Here is a 20066-nt window from a genome sequence, read left to right on the forward strand (position 1 = left end):
CACGGGTAGCTAGCTTGTCAGGCTCTGCCATGAGGGTGGGATACTCTCGGTAGCTTGCTGGGCTCTCTGAGAGGAATGGAGAAATCGAACCTGAGTGCAAGACAAGTTTTTTACTTTTATTTGTCCCCAATGTCCACCCACCACCCCTGGAGGGTAGCATTTTTAAAAAATGGGTATCATCAGAGTGCATCTGGAGACAAATGAAAATGAATACATAACAAAATGAATATATAACATACCCCAACTTGGAGGACATAGCAAAAGCAGTTTTAAGAGTGAAATTTATGGAAGGACATGCCTATTAGAAGAAAATAATGATTTTTCACTGTATCATTGTCATCACCGTCATCCCATTGCTCATTGATTTGCTCCAGCAGGCACCAGTAACGTCTCTGTTGTGAGACTTGTTACTGCTCTTGACATAGCGAATTCGCCACAGGTAGCTTGCCAGGCTCTGCTATGTGGGCAAAATACTCTCGGTAGCTTGCCATGCTCTCCAAGAGGGGCGGAGGAATCAAACCTAGGCCGGCCATGTGCAAGGCAAGTACCCTACTGGCTGTGCTATCGCTCCAGCCCTATTTCATTTTATTATATTATTATTTTGTTATTATAATAATTTTCTTAGAAGAAAATAATGATTTAAAATAACTTAAATTTGCACTTCAAAAAATGCGGGGGGGGGGTAGCCGGGGAGAACAAATAAAGCCTGAATTAGCAGAAAGAAATGAATAATAATAATTCAAGAATAAATGATAAAATAAAAACCAGAAAGACATAAAAAAAAATCAGAGAAACAATGAGGTTTTTTTTTTAAGTTATGTAGAACTGAAAAATTTTTACAGCATGAGTATAAAAACAGACTCTCAAACAGAAGTGTAAATGAAAGAGGAAGCATTATAATTCACTACAGCAAAGAATAGACTGTGGTGAAGGAATATTAGTATTTTATGTGTGGTGGTGGGATGTAACATACGATTTAGAAAAGATGTGAAATGTGTGCCCAGGACCTATATAGTCTTGCAAACCGATTTTATTTCAATAATTCTTTTTAAGAATTGATTGAGCAACACCCAGTGGTGCTCAAGGTTTATTCCTGGCTCTTTTTTGGAGATTCCTTCTGGAGAACTCGGGGAACCAAACTGTGTGCCAAGGACTGAGCCAAAGCATGCAAGGCAAGCCCTATAGTGTCTTTACTATCCCTCCACTCCCTCAATACAAAGTTTAATATACCAAAGAGCATAAGAATCTACTTCGAACAATTGTATGCTAAAAAATTGGACAACTTAGAAAAAAAGCATAGGTGCTAAAAATACATAACCTACCCAGAATAATTCAGAAAAACTAGAAAATATGAATAGATCAATAATAAATATTAAGGGGCTGGAGTGATAGCATAGCAGGTAGGGCATTTACCTTGCACGCGGCCGACCCGGGTTCGATTCACAGCATCCCATATAGTCCCCTGAGCAATGACAGGAGTAATTCCTGAGTGCAGAGACAGGAGTAAACCCTGTGCCCCTGTGCATCATTGGGTGTGACCCAAAAAAGCAATAATAATAATAATAATAATAATAATGAGTAATAAAATTTAATCATTATTTTTTTAAATCCTCACTCTCAGTAATAAAACAATCATAACTATCAACAAAGAAAATCATTACACCAAATTGCATCATTGGTGAATTCTAAAAAACATGAAAATAATAACAATGATATTTCTCGAAGTTTTCCTCAAAATTGCAAACACAAGCTCACCAACATGGCCGACATTATTCTGATGCCTAAGTTAAATAAGAACACTACAACAAGAGAAACTTTCAGACCAATAACCCGATGAACATGGATGCAAAAATTCTTAACAAAATTCTAGCAAATAAAATTTACAATTATTAAATACCATAATCTAGTAGGTGATATCCCAGGATAAGTAATCAAGTTCATCAAGTAAATATATACTCAATAAATATGTGCACAACATTAATAATTGATGAAATGTACATAATATCCTCACTAGATACAGAAAAAAATATATGACAATATTCAACATTATTCACATTATTGTAGAACTCAGTAAATTTGGAATAGAAGGAATATGCCTTAACACTATAAAAGCCATAAATGACAAGTCTATATAGTCAACAATAAAAATATGAAAATTTTTTTCTTTAAAATTAGAATAAAATAAAATATCCCTACTTTCAGAAAGTAGGGATATCTACTGCTCAAAGAACAGTATATGTAAATGATAATGCCCAAAAGAAAATAGAGAGAAAGAGAGAGAGAAGAAATGTGCCTGCCATAGAGGCAGGTTGCGGGGGCTAGGGAGGCAGCAAGAGGGATACACTTGGTATTGGTGGTTGGGAATGTAAACTAGTGGTACATGGGTGTTAGAACATTATTGACTGAAACTCAGTCATGCAAGCTTTATTACTGTATCTCACGGGTGATCCAGTAATTCAGCAAAAAAAATAAGAAAAATCAAATACATAAACTATAACTTAATCACAATCACAAAATCCCATTAATCATTGATTTCTCAAGCGGACTCAGTAACCTCTCCATTCATCCTTTCCCTGAGATCTTAGAAGTCTCTCTTGACTGGGCCCTCTCAACGATGTCACACTGGGGGCTCTTTCACAGGGTCAGGGGAATGAGATCCAGCTTGTTACTGGATTTAGCATATGAATACACCATGGGAAGCTTCCAAGGCTGTCCTAAGTGGGCAGGAAACTCTCAGAAGATTGCCAGTTTCACCTAGAGGGAGAAGTAGGCCTGCGAGCTTCTGAGAGCTTGCTTTTAAGTCTCTCTCTGGATGTTGGCCGTTGATGGGATCACACACACCTGGGTTCCCCTGCCAGTACTTTCATGCATGAGACCTGTCTGAACGTGTAAAGAGGAGCCTCCAGCATGGCTGCAGCTACGTTCTGGAGGTCTTCGGCCGCCTGGAGCTCTGCGCGGGGTGGGGAGGGAAGCTGGAGCTCATCCCCTCCGAGGGGTCCCGGGGAAGACAGCCAGGCGTGCGGGCAAGCGACTCTCTGATAACTTAACATGAAGATAAATCTTGCAAAAGGTTTGAATCACTGTCATCCTGTTGTTCATCGATTTGCTTGAGCAGGTGCCAGTAATGTCTCCATTCGTCCCTGTCGAAAGCTAGTGTAGCCCCATAGCTATTGAGGGCTCTTTCAGGGTCAGGGGAATGAGGACCATTATTGTTACTGTTTTTGGCATATCAAGTACGCCACAGTTAGCTTACCAGGCTCTGCTGTGGGAGAAGGATACACTCGGTAGCTTGCTGGGCTCTCCATGAGGGATGGAAGCTTTTGGGGTGGCCTCTCATAGCCTTTACAGGTGTTCCTACTCTACCGAATGTAAGCTTTTGGTCGACTGGCAGGTTGTAACAATCTGCACAAGGTTATGATATAAATTTATGTTACTTAGAATTTAAAAGGTCTGGAGCAATAGCACAGCGGGTGGGCATTTGCCTTGCAAGTAGCCGACCTGGGTTCGATTTCTCTGTCCCTCTCAGAGAGCACAGTAAGCTGCTGAGAGTATCCTGCCTGCATGGCAGAGCCTGGCAAGCTACTGTGGTGTATTCGATATGCCAAAAACAGTAACAACTGGTCTCACAATGGAGATGTTACTGATGCCCACTCGAGCAAATCGATGAACAACGGGAGGGCAGTGCTACAGTGCTACAGTATTTAAAAAATATTTCTGTTAGAAGGTAGATTCAAAGGCAAATATACAATATCCCAACAAGACTAAATGCATTATTAAAATTTTCTTTGAGAATAAAAAATAATTTCTTCTCTTAAAATAGAAGCACTTTGGATCTCCTATAATGTTAGATTATGAGCATGAAATATTTCTACACAACTCTTAATGAACGCTGATAACAAGAGGAAAAATTCTACTGTCTTAAAATATTTAAAATATTCTGGAGTGCATCTTATAAGTTTATCAAATAAACTTTTTAAAACCAATTGAAAATATTACGTTTCCTACACACTAAGATATGAATACTACTTTATAAGTATACCCTTTCATAAAAGCCATGCTAATAAAAAAGTGGCAGAGATATAGAATTTACATTGTCTTTCAAGTTTCAGGCACTCAAAAATATTAAAGAACAGCAAACTGAGAAGAAAAGAATAATCTCCAAGCCACCAGTTCTGCAGGGAGAAAGAAAATTTGACAGTCTTTATTCCTTTATTTACGGAAGCTATAGAAAATCGTGCTAAAGGGCTAGGAGTTTATAATCAGACAGGCTTTTATAACCAGCCCACATTTTAATCTTGGCTCTAATTCTTCAAAGTAGAATAATCTAATCAAAGGGTTATATTTTAAAGTGTGTGAATTAGATGAAAATAAAGACTCAAAAATTACCTTTGCAATCCCTTTGAGAAAGGGATCACCTTAAAATATAATTATAGCCTGTGTTCTTTCTACCTGTTTTCTTCCATAGAGTATGAGATAAATTAGTTGGTGAATGTTTAAGGATTAAAACTGAGTAAAAGTAGTGAACACTGTGTTTTACTTAGTATAAAGTGTGGAAAAGATGTCATCATTTTTGCTCTCTAAATTGTTATTTTTCCAGGGAATGGAGCAATAGCATAGCAGGTAGGGCATTTGCTGTGCACACGGCTGACCCGGGTTCAATTCGCAGAATCCCATATGGTCCCCTGAGCACCAACAGGAGTAATTCCTGAGTGCAAAGCACAGGTAACCCCTGTGCATTGAGGGGTGTGACCCAAAAAGCAAAAAAGAAAAAAAAATTCCTTATTTTCTCCTTCTTTCACATCTCAATAAATGCACATAAGATTATTGACTGCAGGTATAATACCATTGTTAAAATAAACTTGCTTGTCAGCAAAATAATAAAAATCACATTTTTTTTATAGAGACAATAAATACAAAGTATTTCAGAAAGCGTCACAAAAGAGACGTAAAATAAATTATAACTCTCCTTTGTCAAGCAAATAATTTTTACTACAAATAAATTTTAGGGATATAGAAAGGATTGCCTTTCAACCCTGAGGGTAGGGAGGGACAAGGTCTATCTTGACCCCACGCTCACAAATAGCTATTTTCATAAGGAAAAAAATGTCATTGGAGCCAGAATGGTAGTAGAGCGAGTATTCTGCCTTGCACACAGCTGACTTGGGTTCAACCTCCGGAATCCCATGTTGGTCCCCACCCCCACCCCACCAACCCCCCCACCCCCCACCCCCGCTCATAGTAATTCCTGAAAGCAAAGCCAGGAGCAATGCCTGGCATCACTGGCATTGCAAAAAGCAAGCCAACAAGCAAGTCATCAGTCTACTGGTTTAGAAGGATGCACTCACATATTCTGTTTTCTCTCCAGACTTCTGTGTTCTACTTGACTGTAACCTGAAAAGCCCATTTTAAAAGACTCTCCCTGGGCTTCCTGCCCCTCAGATTGAGTTTGGCCAAGAAAAAAAGCATAAGAAGGCGACTGAGGGCATTTAAACAGGCGATGACTGCGAAGTCAGTTGGGATTCTCCACTTTCCCCCAGCTCATGGGCCAGCAATTCTAGTTGCTGACCTCCAGCAATTAGAATTCCTTCTCTTTTGCTTTCAGTAGGTTTTTCTTTACCTTCTCTCTATAGGTAGGTAACTGCTCCCTTGTGTTGAAGACCTTTGGAGGAGAGAAAGACTGAAAGTAGAAAGACTGGCTAAAAAGTATTTGCAAACAGGTAAGAAGGAGAATCTGAACAGCCACTGGAGGATATTAGAGAACTCTAGCACGGTGTCACTGTCATCCCATTGCTCATCGATTTGCTCCAGCGGGCACCAGTAACGTCTCCATTGTGAGACTTGTTGTTACTGTTTTTGGCATATCGAATACACCACGGGTAGCTTGCCAGGTACTGCCGTGCAGGCGGGATACTCTCTGTAGCTTGCCAGGCTCTCTGAGAGGGATGGAGGAATCAGACCTGGGTCAGCTACATGCAAGGCAAATGTCCAACCTGCTATGCTATAGCGCCATTAGAGAACACAGAACAAATATCAGATGCATTTAGAATAGATTTAGTTTGGTGTCAAAAATAAATTGTAACTAATAGGGTGAAAAACAGAGATGAGTCCAGGGAAAGGCCAGATAAATATCTGACTACAACAGAAGAATATAAAGTGACTCCATTCAATGACCCAGCGAAACCAGTATCTGATTTACTTTTTCTTTCTGAATTCTGTTTTCATTCTCTTGGAAATTGATCATTTGCTGTTTCGAGGTCCTCCTTGTATTTTACTTATTTTATTTTGGGGTCATATTCAATGGAGCTCAGAGCTTACTTCTGGCTTTTTGCTCAGGGATTGCTCTTGGCAGGGCTCAGGGGAAAATATGTGGTTCTGAGAATCAAACCTGGGTTGGCCACATGCCAGGCAAGCACCCTACCCATTATACTCTCTCTCCTGTCCCAGAGTACTTCATGTATTTTATTTAGAACACACAAATCCCTCAACTAATACATAGAGGACTTGAATTTTGGGTGCCCAGAATTTCTAGAGCAGGTAACCATCGCCAAGCTAGACGTGAATACGTGACCATATACTGGCCTCAAGTAATTCTTCCTTCTCATACCCCTTCCTCCATGGCTCCTCCTTTCCCAGGCTCAGGAAACAGCTTTTATCTTCCACCACAATATAGTAGGCTATATGTTCTCAATATCTATATAAGTTTTATATAATTTAAATTAAATTTTAAATTTAAAAATACATTTATAGAATTATCTTTCTAGGAAATCATCTATTTTATCAGGTGTGTTGAATCTATTCTCAAAAGTCTTTACAATATTTTCCTTTTTTAATGTAAGTGAGGGCGGGAGCAAGAGCACATCGGGTAGGGTGTTTGCCTTGCTCTCGGTCCACCCGGGTTCAATTCCTCCATCCCTCTCGGAGAGCCCAGCAAGCTACCGAGAGTATCCTGCTTGCAAGGCAGAGCCTGGCACGCTACCCGTATCATATTCGATATGCCCAAAACAGTAACAACAAGTCTCACAATGGAGATCTTACTGGTGCCTGATCGAGCAAATTGAACAATGGGGCCACAGTGCAGCAGTGCTAAATGTAAGTGAATGTTATAAAATGTCAAAAAAAAGTGTTCTGAAAGTCTTTTAGCCTCTCTGATGCTGTTTTCTCTTGGCTGTTGCAAACCATACTCTTTTCACTGAATTATAAGCCACCTATCATTGTTAGAATCTTTAATATTGTAATTTGTTTTTGCTTATGTTTTGGGCCACACCCTGCGATACTCAGGGCTTACTCCTAGCTCTGTGCTCAGGGATCAAACCTAGCAGTTTCAGAGAGCATGTGTGATGCTAGAGATGGAACCTTTGTCATTCCTGAGCAAGGGAAGCATCTGACCTTGTGTTCTGGCTCTCCAGCTCTTAGATATTATGTATTAAGTGACCTTCTCTCCCATTTGAAAGTACTCCTGTTTTCTTCCAAAATTTCTCATTATTTAGTTATGCCAAAGGAGGGTATGACTTTTTTTTAAAAAAATTACACGTCAAATGTTATGCCAGGTCCTTTTATATGGGCATTTGAGTTTGATGAAAGTATCCTTTTTTCCTACATAAAATCCTAGTTAACAAATGCTAACCCCCTAAAAATCTAAAAATTTTTAAAAAATCAAATAAAATTAAACTTGTGAAAATGCTCTTACGGATTTTTAGTTTTATGACTTTTTAAAGGAAAGCAAATTATATACAGAAATTATTGAGTTCATTCCTAATAAAATTGTTACAAAAAACCATACTTGTTACACTTGTCTTCTGGATATGGTGAACTAAGTAGAAAAGGACTGATGGTCTTATTCTTTATCATTATACTTTGTGTGCTACTCTATTTAATGGGGGTAAAAATGAGACACAAAACAGTACTCAAAAGCAAATAATATTAAAACAGAAAAGAAATAAAACTATATGCTGAAATAAATGTAAGGTGTCCATACATTTTTATGAACCTGAAGATTAAGAGATAATTTCAACACTAAACTTGCAGAGCACATGAATTGTTGGGTTATAGCTATTAAATTTATTCTGTTGTGGCAGAAAGTCTTCATCTGTTTATATATATACTCACAAGTTCAATAATCAAGAAACTGTTTATTTCTTTTAATTCTTTGCCTAAGTCTAAGATATAGTATCATAAACTACCATAAAATATGCTTACCATATAGATATCAGTAGAATCTAAAATGTTCATGATATAATTTCCACATTTCTATAATGAATGGTAATTGAGGGTCAAAGGGATCTATGTCTGCATTAAATAATTCTTCATAGTATCAGAGTAAAGCCATTACTGAGTGAAGTATCTTTTAAAGAAGTAAATACCAAAAGAAATTAAGTATAACACTAGCCATCCATTTTACTTTTCCAAATTATTGTTAATACTCCACTGAATCCTTGTTCTATTCCCTTGCTATGACTTCAGCAGTTTTTTCTACTTTTTAAGTTGTCAAATTATAAGAACTCAGCTATTATGTATCTATAAAACTGTTTTTTTTCCTTTTAAAAAAATATTTGATGGTTTTTCCTTTTTTTTCAAGTTCTATAGGTACTGAAGGGAAGAAATCCGCTACCCGCAAAAGAAGGAGGATATATATAAAAAGTGAAATTTCAATAGCCTGTCTTTCACCCTCCAATATTGGCCAAAAAGAAAGAACACAGAAATTTAGCAATAACTCCTCCCCAATCCCATTCAAGTTTTCGCTTCTGCAATCACTGTTTTATATTTGCTTACTCTCAACTTTCTCATTATTCCACCCTTCACCAAATTAATAAATCAGTATTATTATTTATTTCTATGAAAGTCATGATACAGACACATCTCCTCCTTCATAAACACACTTTATGAATGAACACATATCTTAAATTACTATGTTTATATCAGAAAAACTCAAATTTCTTAAAGTGACATAAAGTGGTTTATTCATATAGCAACACCAAAGGTTTACAAAGTGTAATTTATAAATGTAGCTTAAAAAGCAAACATTACTCTTTGCCCATTGCATTGCAGAGTATACAATGGCTTTGCCCTTGTGCTATAGAATTCTACTATTTAATAAAAGTCCGTTATGTGACACATTACATTAATAATAATGATAAAAGTCAGGAAAATTTTGTAAATGTGTACAGATATTAAGAATGATCCAAAGGAGAGATTTCAAGCTAACGGTTTAGCTAGGATGACAATATATAAACAAAACCAAACAAGTATAAGGCATAACTCATTTGGCAAAAGAAAGCAATTTACGCTATTTCTGGTTCTACGTTTGGGGAAGCATTAGATGAGAAAAATCCTAAATGTTGGGGGACAGAATACAGATATACTTATATTAAAGGTAAAAGTATTTGAGTCTATTAATAATACAGAACTACTAGAAAAAACCTTAAGGAAAAATAAATATATATAAACATATATAAAAGTAAATATAAATAAAGTAAAGATATATGCTGTTGAGAGTATCACTGTATCACTGTCATCCAGTTGCTCATCAATTTTGCTCAAGGGGGCACCAGTAAAGTCTTTATTGTGAGACTTGTTGAGAGTGGGGGTTAATATTTATCTGGCCAGATTAGGGGCTATTCCTTGCCCTGTGTTTATAAGTAACCCCTGGTAGTACTAGGACTTAAGTTAGACAAGAATAGATAGAGTCTAATTCTATGTATATAGTTCAGAATCAGCAAAATTTAGCAACATGTTTTTGAAGAGACATGTTACCAGGTAAGACGGTGAAGAATACAATGATAGGGACCAGGAATATAGTTAAGACACATGCCTGGCATGTTCCAAGCACTGCTCTCTTCCCAGCACCTCTTGAGTATTGCTAAGTGTAGCCCTGCAGTAACCCCATGTAGCAGCACTGGGGGGTGAGGAGAGGTGAGAAGTCACATTCTCAGGTACTTGCACTGGTCTCCATGACCATTCTAGATGACCAAGAATCACTGGGAGTGTCCCCTAGTTCTACTGATAACTCTTGAGACTCACCTTCCCCCTCCAAAAAAAATAGAATAATAAATGTATCAATAAATGGTAATGCTTTGAGATAAAGCAAGAGGACTTCTAAGTTATTGGTGTTGCATATGTTATCACAAATTGTGGGTACATGAGTGTTAGTTAACATCTTTTGCATGGTAGAAGTATCTTTTACCTGGTAGAAATGTTAAATACTGTGCCTATGTCACATTTGTGGTTTTGTATGAAAGCATGACATTCTTATTCAACAATTTAGCAGACATAGTTAATTTTTTAGAAACAAAATATCAGTTGGAAACACAAAAAGTAGGATTTCAAATTATAAATGTTAAATAAAAAATTGTTTAAAAAGTGAAATGGCAAAATTATTTTGCCAACATATTTTTAAATTCAGCTGGAATATAAGAAGAGGAGAAGTGTTTCTTCCCTGGAGAGTAGAGAATTTGAAATCTACCAAAAGAGAAATATATGCCAAAAATGAATTTCAGGAGGAAATAAATTTAGCAGTTTACTCTCTAGATAGCTGCCAAACTTAGTGACTGAAGCGCTAAACCAAGAGGCAGTCAATTTAAGGTGAGTCTTTTCTTCCCTCTCCCGATTCAGTTTGCTAACTGGATACATGCCAAGACCTTTAGATGACTCAATTTTTCACTCTCCAAGATGAAGACAATACTTGCCATCTCCCAAATAGAGGTTATGAGGATTAATCTGTCCATAAAACATTTGAAGGTCCTTGCAATAAAGATTAAAACCATATATAAAATGTATTTTATAGGTATGAGTTTGCAAGACCCTTTACCTTGACACTATTTATTCCCTAAAAATTAGGTCTATATGGTTTAAGATTCTGTGATACCAAGTATATGATTTGAGTTTAGTTAGAGATTTATGATTTTGAATAAATGAGCTTCCTATTTACAGGGTTAATTAAGAAAGATGAGAACAATTTTCCCCGTTCTATTTTTGTGCACATTCACTCTTCCTGAAATACAAATAAAATTATAAATATGGAAGATAGTTATGGTGAGTAGTATTACTGCTTCAAAAGCTAAAAAGTTAAATATTATATAAAATGTAAACAGAGAGCTTTACATTTAAAAAACAATGTACCTTGCCTGATAAAAGATAGTTTTTGTTTTTAATACTCTATTTTTAGCATCGTAATTTACTGATTAAATGCTGGTTTCACAGTAGCATATACATCTTATACTAACATTTGGAAGGAAAAGCGACTTTATAATTATCTCTTCTCTAAAATTGTAAGCAATTTCTATTCATCTTATTTTAAAGAGGTTTTTTTGTTTATTTGTCTTTTGCTTTTAGGATTTAAGATTTTGGAAAACAGCACTATGACTCATTACTAGAACTTCAGCTTTAGGAATAATCCGTTTAGTGGGAGAGACACCGACAAATCCAAACCGAAACTGCCTGTTGTGTTTGCAGTTCAACAGCATCTTGGAATGTATTTCACAAACTTATTTTTCTTTCCACACAAATTTTCCTATTGAACTTTTCACACATCTAATCTCTCATTTAATAGATACTTATTCAGTGCCTACCTACTGGGTGCACAAGGTTTCCAAAGATATACAAGTAAAACACCAAAACTTCCTACGTCCAAAGAAACATAATTTAATAGGCAACACAAATAAGAGAAAGTATGACTATGTTTCAGTTGGTTTTGTAACTCCACAGTTCAGGGAAAACAAAGTCTATTTTTTCTTATTTTTTCTACCTTTATTTAAGCACCAAATTAAAGTTGTTCATAGAACAGTTGTTTCAGGCATTATATATTCCAACACCAATTCCTGTCCCTGCACCACTTTCCCATCCAGATCCCAAGTCTGTCTCTTAGCGGGCACAAAATAATTAATATTATGTTGCTTGTTATAACAAAATGGTAAATGGAATTACCAAAAAAAGCTCAGTAAAAAATAATAAATTGTGAAAAGTGTAATGTCTCATAATGGTGTTCTTAAAGCCATTTTCTGAGAATTTACTGAGCTACTTGTTGCTAGTCAAGATTTCTGTGTTATTTATTGAGCTTAGTCGACTTCTATGCTACTTTCCCATCTAATTTGCTGTGTTCCTACTGGGTTGTACATAGTGTGGAATTTGGAGGTGTCACAGCCATAGTTCTAGGGGCTGTCGAACAGGGATGACTCTTTGACTTTGTTCCTCTTGATTTAGTCATGAAGTTGTGAAGCTGGGTCATTTATATGCCAGAGACTGTGGGGGTGTGCAAATAGCCGCAAGGGTTCTTGGCAGGGTGGGGGCTCAGCCCACCAACCTCCTAAGGGGATCCCAGAGTTTTCAACCCGAAGACTATGTACCTAGGAGATTCAGCAGCTCAGCATTTCTTTCAAGACTACTTATGAAGCTATGAAGCTGGACTGTTTATATGCCTGAGACTGTGGCGTGTGGGTGTGGTTGCTGGGACTTCCAGCAGTATGGAGGCTAAGGAGGCTGTCCGCCCCCACTAAAAGAGGCCCCAGAGTTTTCAGCCTGAAAAAAAAAAAGTACCTCCCAAGGTACTTGGGAGTTTCGCCAGCTTGATGACTCTTTCTTGCCAGAATTCAAGACAAGTCTATTTTCGTGGCATTCATAAGTCAATACTTTCCATGGGTTCCAAAACCTTCCATTTGACCCAGCAATTCAGCTCTTGGAAATATACTCCAAGGGTCCCCCAAAATAGTGCAGAAAAGACATCGCACAGAAAAGACTATTAATAATAGCCCAAACAACCCAAGTGTCCAAGAACAGGTGACTGGATAAAGAAGATGCAGTAGATCTATACAATGCTATACTACTCGGCCATAAGGAAAAATGAATTCATGCCATTTTCTGATACATGGATGCATCTGGAGAGCATCATGCTGAGTGGGATGAGTCAGAGGGAGGATAGACGCAGAATGATCTCACTCATATGCAGGATATATTAAAAAAAAAAAACATAGTAGGGGAATAAGTAAAGCCCAAAAGCAATAGAAGCAAAGAGCAGGAGAACCGGCCCTTAGTAGGAAGTTTGCCAAGGGGGTGGAATGTGAAGGAGAACAGTGAGCTATGTTCAGGGACCCTTCTAAGGGTCCCTAATAACTCTAAGACAATTATCATTGTCATGGGAAGTGTTCACTCTGGAACTTGAGTAGGAAGGGAAAGTGGTTACTGTGGACAGAACTGGGTGCACAAAGGAGGTCAAATGACATGTATGATATCCTCTCAGTGACAATATTGTAGACCCTGAAATGAAAACAACAACAACAAAAAGAGTACTTGTCATAGAGGCAGCCTGGAGGTGGACGGGCAGCAAATTGGGGACATCGGTGGAGGGAAGTGGACACTGGCGAAGACACCTTTGACCAGCCAAGGTGCACCTTTAAAAATGTAAATCTCTGCCGACACAAAGCTCCAAAGTTATTCAGGATTGTTCCCTGAGTATAATGTTCCAACAATGACTTTGGAACTTTATAATTCACAATGATTCTATTTTTTAAAAATTAAGTCTTGATAAAACTTGGATTTTGCCTCCCAAGAACTACGGTAGCTGGGTCCTGCTCACCGTTGCCAGGACAGTCCCCACACTGTTCCCTGGCGCCACACTCATTTCTCACAGCCCGAGGTGGGCGTCCTGGACTCTCTTCCTGTACTTGGCTGTGCTTCTGTGTGGCGTTCTTGCTTGTTTCCTTTCATTTTCGTAGGCAATTCTTATTCTTCAGCTTTCAAATTAGGAATTTTCTCTGGAAGACTGGCTTAATGTAGAACCCTTTCTTCTTTGATCTCATGGAGCTCATATCTTATTGTATTCGACTCTGCCTTTAGATTATTTCCTAATCTCATTATTTCCGATTCAGTCCTTGAAAGCAACACCGACTTTGGGCCTATTGCCTGCTGCGTTCTTTCAGGGTCTCTCCTCAGTGAACTCTATTACCGCAATGCCTTAGAAATGAACAATCCGTTATGTCCATCCCTAAAAGATACACATGATTAAAGAAAACACAGAAAACATAAAATCATATAGGAAAAAAACATAACACATGTCTGAATGTAGGAAAGGGCAAGGGTCTGTAGGCTCCGCTAGCGACAAACTTATGTCCTGGCAAAACCTGGAAGGGAGACTCAGGAGAAGGCAGCGCCGTGACGGAAGCAGGAATGCTTTGATCCGAACCAGTGTCTGCATGCTGAGAGAACAGCACGGAGGCCAGCTCAGAAGTAAAAATGAGCACATCCTGGTCTCCCCGGGGAATTGACCTTTTGCTGGTGTTTTCCAAACAAGCAGGATGACCCACCTCTATGCAGCCAAACATAAAGTGCCAAGTAGTTACACTTCCCCTTTGGTCCAGTCTGTCACTGTCACTGTCATCCCATTACTCATCGATTGGCTCGAGTGGGCACCAGTAATGTCTCCATTGTGAGACTTGTTGTTACTGTTTTTGGCATATCGAGCACGCCACGGGTAGCTTGCCAGGCTCTGCCGTGCTGGCGAGATGCTCTCAGTAGCTTGTCGGGCTCTCCGAGAGGGGCGAAGGAATTAAACCCGGGTCAGCCGCTTGCAAGGCAAACGCCCTACCTGCTGTGCTATCGCTCCAGCCCTACATTAGCTTATTGCTAATGTAGCTACATTAGCTTACATTGCCTTTCTTTGCCTCTCTTCTTATCTTTCCCTTGTGCCTCTGAGCTGTATCTTCCTTGACTTATATCCTTCTGCATAGCTAAAGCAAGATTGAGGAAAAGCACTTTTTGCCTCATGATTTAGAACTTTTTGACAGAAGAGAAACACGGGGATCAAACAGACAAGACTCTCCTGATGTCTTACAGTGATTATTCTCCACCTAACAGCAAAAACAAGATGCAAAATGAAGTAATAATTACGGACTGTGTATTATCAAGCTGACTCAATTTAAGTGAATTTTTAAAGTCCCCATGTAAACTGGGGGAGAAGGGAAGAGTTTTAAAGTTCTGGTTCCAGGTGCAATGACAACAGTTTTTTCTCAAATGCACTGCATGATTTTGACTTTGTAGAGATTGCAAGCAATATTCTTCTGACAATGAAAATGCAGAGTCTGAATGTGTCTTTCTTTCTAGAATGAATGTTTACCTCTAAGCACTGTAAATGAACAGAGTGGGCATTTACAGCATTAATGGCTGTTTGGGGTACTCATTTGGGAATTTCTCCATGAGGTGGGGTAACCATGTTCAAGTAAAATGAAGACTAGATTCTTTAGGTGGAACTATCAAAATATTTGAGATACTGCCACTTCATTGGATGGCACTGCAGTCCTCAACACAATTATTAAATTATAGGAGTGCTTGGAAGGCTACCATCTCTGGAGGAAGATGATGAATGACAGTGCTATTTGCTCAATTTGGTTTACATAAGACATCCATTGTGGCAGTCATCACTAAGTCCAATCACCATCTCCCATTTTGCTTTATCAGTGAAACCTCTTTTATCTCAGTGGACCCCATTCTCACCAATGAAATGGAACTATTAATCTATGAGAAATTTCTATTTCTCACAAAGATATCTCTCAGATGCTTCCTTTTTCTTTTCACCCGTCATCTCAAGAATAAAAGCTATAAGTAAGGAAAAACAGAAATGAAGTACGAGGAAAATGAACTTCAATTTGATTACATCATTGCAATTGTATTTCTACAAATTGCTAATAGCAGGTTCTAAGTGATAAGTACATGCATATGCGCATGGATTGGTGAGACAAGGAGTAAGTTTGGGGGCTACTTAAGGAAATTATTGGAAAGCTTTAATTCTCACAGTTTGTGACTTGGGGAGTTTAAAAAAAATTATGCCCCAAATATGAGGGAAATGGATTTACCAGCATTCATATTTACAGCCTAGCATAATAATTATCTCCGATTAAAACAAGATCTATGTTTATCCTAAGATGAGCATCTCTGGGCAAAACCTATAGGCATAGAAGGTAGGAATGGCACAAGCTTTTTTTGCGAAGTCCCAGATGTCTCTAAGAAATAAAGCTTGTTCTCAGGGGAGAAAGCATAGAGTAAAGGAGATTCTTTCAAGGATAAAAGATTGTGTCAGAGGAGAAACTATATGCATGATATTTTTATAGCAGATTGTTCTCTGGACAAATGCCCAAGGACTCCCCTGAGTCGGAGGACAAGGTGACTGCAGAAAGAAAGAGTAAAGCTAAAAGGGACTTGCTCTAAAATCTTTCCCATGAAAATTGTTGGAGACTATCAGTCACAAAATGTTGTGTGTATCTGATAGGTATTGTGGTGCTGATGTTACAACTTTCAAGTGCAAATGGTGAGCACTCAGGCACCAATTCTGAAAGCTCCCAACACAAACTACAACTACAGGCATCAGCAGCAGCAGAATTCTAAAGATTCTCCTCAACTGCGAGAGTCCCACTACCAGGTTATTGAACCCTTAACCTGATTCCTACTGTAAAAGGATTCTGTAGCTGGAACCAGGGTTCCTTATCAGCTGACTACAGGAAATCATGAAAGCAAAAGAGACAGAAGAGGACAGAAGAGAAGAAACAGAACTGGAGGTCAGAGATTCTTAATTTTTTTTTAAATGACATTTGCAGAATTTAATAACTAAAAGGATCTTTTCCTATTTATGAATTATGGGTTGCTTTGTTTTTGGTTTGGGGACCATGTCAAGAGGTGCTTGTGGCTTACTCCTGGTTCTATGCTTAGAGATTCCTCTTGTGGAAGCATAGAGGATGCTGGGAATTCACATCATGGTCAGCCACAGGCAAAGCAAGTGCCTAATCTCTAGCGAATCTCTCTAGTCCAGAAGAGTCATTTCTTTTTTATCCTCCAGGGCATGTTTATTTCTTTTTTATTGTAACATTTTAATTGTAACACTTTAATTTGTAACGTTTTTCATAATACAGTTGTTTCAGGGATACAAAGTTCCACACCAATGCCAGCACCTGTTTCCCTCATGCCTCTAAGCCTTTTGCCTTAGCAGACACATAGTAATTTTACTTCATATTGCTTGCTACAACAAAATGGTAAATGGAATTACCAGAAAATAGGCCAATAAGATTCAATTTGTGATGATTGATTGTTATATCTCACAATGATGTTCCTAAAGTCATAGCCTGAGGATTTCCTGAGCTGGTTGGTGTTAGTAGAGCCTTCTGTGTTGTAATAGTTTCTTTGTAACCTTTTTAGTATGATAGAGACCATTTGCTTCTTCTCTCTTTTGGTTCACATGTGATTTGAGTCAAACTCACAGTAACCAAATTATGAAAACAACCCAAAGTGACACAAAGGGATGAGTGGATGAAAAGGAAGTCTACGTGCTTAAGCGAAGAAGAAAACTCAACAGCTTTTAAAAACGCTAAAATCTTGCTTTTTGTGACAACCTATATTGAACTTAGAGTGCTTCTCTGTGAAAAACAGATCAGAAAATAAGAGAATTACTGAATTATTTTACTCAAATGTGAAATAAAAAGAAAATAAAACAAAATAAAAATAACAAGTTATCTAGAGAAGGGCATGTACTGGTGAGAAGAAGAAATAGAAGTCTGGTGGTGGTGACGGGTACTAGCACATTGATGGGAGTGCGATGTAGTATATGTATTTACTGAGCTGTGCAACAATCAAGCTGAAAGTCAGTACTGTAAACCAATAGTAAATCAATTAAGAACAGATGATAATGATGATCAATGAGAAGGTCTGTAGCAGATAAAAATGACTCCCACTGCCAGCATCAAGGGAAAAAAAATGAACCTCAGTACTCTCATCACCTAGCGCTGAATATTCTCCACAGTCTGAATCAATCCCACAGAAAATTCTTTCTCTCCACCCCCAGGTAAAGAACACAGCTTCCCAACACCTTGATTATAGCCGAGTGAGTCCACATCAATCTTCTGACTTATTAAACTATAAGATAATCACTTGTATCACTTGTATCCTGTTGATCTTCGGTTTGCTCAAGCAAGGGCCAGTAACGTCGCCATTTGTCCCTGTCGCATGCTAGTGAAGCCCAATGGCATCTGCTCACTCCAGGAACATGAAGAGCCTCAAACTGTTTATTCAGGGTTTTGATAAAGAAGTCTGACTATCTCATAGGTGGGTGGCCATGCAGTATTTTTACATCCTGTGGAATCCAGTCGGTAACAGCTCTAGTCCAGCAGTCGTCTCCAAATCGCATTACGTGTCTGGCCCATCTGATTTACGATGACTTGGCAAATAAGACAGCATCGTTGATTCTTGATCATCAATGGAGGTCGGAACTCCGGATTCCTTCTCTCCAAAAGCTATGCTATTCCAAGCATAGCTCTTTTGATTCCTCTTTGGGATACTCGAATAGCATGCTCGTCCTGTTTTCATAGGGCCCAGGTCTCTGAGGCATATGTTAGTAGAGGAAGAACAGTGGAGTTGAAAAGAAGTGCCCCAAGTCGGAGGTTCTTCGTCCTCTTAACCACTTCTTCAATGCTTTTGATGGCATTCCACTCTGTTCTCTTCCTCCTGCGCAGTTCAGGTGCCAGGTCATTAGTCATGTTGAGTTCTCAACCTAGGTACACATAACTGCTGCATTTGGAGATGTTCATTCCGTTGAGGGCAAATGGAACATCAGGAACTAGTTTATTTTCATGAACATTGTTTTCGTGAGGTTCAGCTGTAGTCTGACCTTTCCATACTTCTTTACCGATGAAATGGTGTGTCAGATTTCGGAAGGGAGAACGCTGGGAACAACATATCCTTCTTGCAGAATTTGGTATTTGGGCAGGTGGACATGGCTATCAAAGATATCCGAGTAAAAGTCATGGATAACTTTTTCCAATGCCCTTCTGAAATATGTGATAGATCCATCAGGACGTCGGAGGGCAGTTGGCGAAGAAGAGGCAGGTATTGTGAATACTTTTCCTGGCTTTAGCCATATAGGCCAACACAGCGGCTCATCTCTCTTTGAGGTCTTCCTTTATCACTTCTCTGCACAGCTCTGCGAGCTCAGACATTACCTTGTGATTGCCTGAGGCTCCTGCCAGACCACGTTGGTGAATGAGCTCGAGAGTTTCCAGAGACAGGTGGCTTTTTGTGGCTTTCTCTCTCTCTCTATATTCCTTGCACAATTATGGGGGGGGGGGGTGCTGAACCAGTCGATCGTATTCCTCATCGAAGTTGTCAATGGTGGCATCTTCCCATATTGCCGCAGTAGTGCCAAAGAGCTCCCAGTTGGTGGTCGTTCTGGGAGTTCTCTTCTTAAACTTTGCAGCCCTTCCTCCCCACTCTGTGAAGTTGAATTTTGCACGAAGGAGATGGTGGTCTGATGTCATTTGAAATTTTGGGACAACAGCGACATTGGTCAGGCAAAACCGTGGATTGAATATGATGTGGTCAATATCGTTGTGGAACTGTCCACCGGGAGACTCCCATGTCCAGCGTTTAGATTTGGCCCTCTGGAACTGTGAGTTATTTTGGATGGTCTTGGTCAACATGATGAATTCAGACAGTCTCTCACCCTGTTCGTTCCATTCTAGGCCATGGGTCCTGATGTGGAGATCTTCAGGTGACCTTCTAGGTCCTATCTTGGCATTACAATCACCAACAATGACCTTGTAGAAGGTGTGGTCTTCTTTATAGAACTTCTCCAGTTCCATGTAGAACGTCTCAATTTCTTCTTCATCGTAGTTGGACGTTGGTGCGAAGATGATGAAGATAGAAACTGCCGGCAATGAGCCACATCTATTCAAACATAAGCATCTGATTCAGGTTGTTAGGCATTCTAATGAATCAATTCTCATGGCTAAGTTCATATTGACAAGGACACCAATACCACCAACGCCTCTACTGTCACATGTTTCGAGGAACACTTCTCCATTGTCGAAAATGGCATGATGTGTTCGATGCCTTCTCGTCTTGGTCACTCCAATGACATCACACTTGATCTTCTGTGCTTGCACCATCAGGTCCTTGATGGATGCTTCCAATGCCAGCATGCATGCATTAAAAGTGCAAATAGTCATTTTAGTCCTTCTTCGTTTTTGTCAGGTTAGTTCAGCCCTGAGATTTTTATCAGTCTCTCCTTGTTCGTCCTTTTTAACACTGCTGTATTGTGGGCT

The sequence above is a fragment of the Sorex araneus genome, chromosome 1 (genome assembly GCF_027595985.1).
Source record: "Sorex araneus isolate mSorAra2 chromosome 1, mSorAra2.pri, whole genome shotgun sequence".
Lineage (NCBI taxonomy): Eukaryota > Metazoa > Chordata > Mammalia > Eulipotyphla > Soricidae > Sorex > Sorex araneus.